Source organism: Anas platyrhynchos, chromosome 1 (assembly GCF_047663525.1).
Source record: "Anas platyrhynchos isolate ZD024472 breed Pekin duck chromosome 1, IASCAAS_PekinDuck_T2T, whole genome shotgun sequence".
In the NCBI taxonomy this organism is placed as follows: Eukaryota; Metazoa; Chordata; class Aves; order Anseriformes; family Anatidae; genus Anas; species Anas platyrhynchos.
This window is the reverse complement of record NC_092587.1, coordinates 190959296-190961020: the sequence shown is the minus strand read 5'-3', so window position 1 is coordinate 190961020 and position 1725 is coordinate 190959296. Positions and strand designations below refer to the sequence as shown.

The 1725-nt window shown below is 50.9% G+C and overlaps 1 pseudogene; it reads right to left on the bottom strand.

Moving 5' to 3' along the window:
• Positions 1-763: 763 nt before the first annotated feature.
• LOC140001502 (dynein light chain 1, cytoplasmic-like) lies at positions 764-1175 on the bottom strand (annotated as a pseudogene).
• Positions 1176-1725: the final 550 nt, after the last annotated feature.

Below are 1725 nucleotides of genomic sequence, written 5' to 3'. Positions count from 1 at the left end.
TTGAAAAGCACTTGTCATACCCAGGGGTTTGCTTCCAGGGCCTAGGAAAGTTGGGGATGCAGTACCCTTGGGGTTGGTTTTGGGCTCTGGGTTTGCCTTATCCCCTGCAGGGGCAGGCGTCTGCCCCTGAGCCCACAGCCCAGGAGCGGCTCCTGCAGTCGCGGCTGCCCCTGCGCGGGCTGCTGCCGCTGCTTCTGGAGCCTTCCTGCAGCCTCTGGCAGCTGGCGCCTGCGTGGCGGCCGCACGTTGGGCTTGGCAGCCTGGGATCTGCGGGCCGTGCCTGCCCATGGAAATCAAAATTGTTAAAAAGGAAATGAAATTTGTTAAACAGGTCCTAACCCTCGTGAACCCATGTTGGCTGGGAGAAATGACTGCACTGTCCCCCAGGCGCTCTTCAATAACTTCAAGGATAATCTTCTCCCTAATTTTAGCAGGCACTGACCTGAGACTGACAAGGCTGTAATTACCGGGGTCTTCTTTTTGCCCTTCTTGAAAATTGGTACAACTTTTGCCAGCTGCCACTCTACTGGGGCCTCTCCAGATTGCCAAGACCATAGAAAAATAATTGAGAGAGGTCCCGCAATGATGTCAGCCAGCTCTCCAAGCACTCTGGGACTAATCCCATCCAGATGCATGGACTTGTATGGATCCAAATCTTTTAATTTCAACATTTTAAATCGGGGCTTGGCCCAATTTATACACTATTACAATTATTACAATAAATACAAACAAAACAAAAAAAACAATGAATACATTTTGTTGGTATTTTTCCTTTTTATTTCCACAATGTAACACCTTCTGCTATAGCATAATCCCTGCCATTGCCCTTGAAGATCAAGGTTTGTTTCCTCAGGAAGGCTGAAGTAACCAGCCATAGGAGCCAGCAAAGTCCTGTAACCAGATGCAAGTGTCACTAGGAGTCCGTGGTTCTAACCAGACTCAAAAAGAATAGCAACTTGGCTGAGCTAGAAGTAGGTGAAGTGCGTGCTCTCAGGAGTCACGTAGCTGCCGCAGTTCCTTCCTGTGCTGCAGTGCCAAGTGGGATTCTATTTCTTGTCAAATTCCTTCCCGATGTGCGCAGCAATGCCCTTCTCGATGTGCTTCGCCAAGGCCTGAGTGGCGCAATCAACAGCATCTTGCTGCTCCTCCTCTGACATGTCCGCATTCTTGATGCTTGCCTTTCAGACAGCCGCGGTTGCCTCCGGGGCTCCGCTCGTGATGCCACCGCTCCGCTTTTGGGGGATTTGCTTCCAGGGCCTGAGAAAGCTGGGGATGCAATCTCCCACCACGTGCACAGGCACTTTGCAGCGAACAGGGAACACAGCCAATACCAGCAGCCCTGTTGGCCTGTTGTGGTTTGACTCAGGTGGGCAGCTGAGCTCCACCACAACCGCTCTCTCACTCCCCCTCTCCTCAAAGAGGCAGGGGGAGAAAATACAACACAGAGGACTCGAGGTTTGAGATGAGAAAGGTTTAATTAAAGGGAAAGGGAATGGGGAGGAAAAAAAGAAACAAGAGAAACAATAAGTCAGTGCGGAAGCACAGAGAGAGGGAAAAAAAATATTCTCTACTTCCCATCAACAAGCGATGTTCGGCCACGTCCTGGGAAGCAGGGCCTCAAAACGCGTAGTGGTTGTTCAGGAGGAACAGCCCCCTCCCCCAGGAGAGCCCCCCTTTATATTGCTGAGTGTGACATCAGGTGTTATGGAATATCCCTTTGGTTGG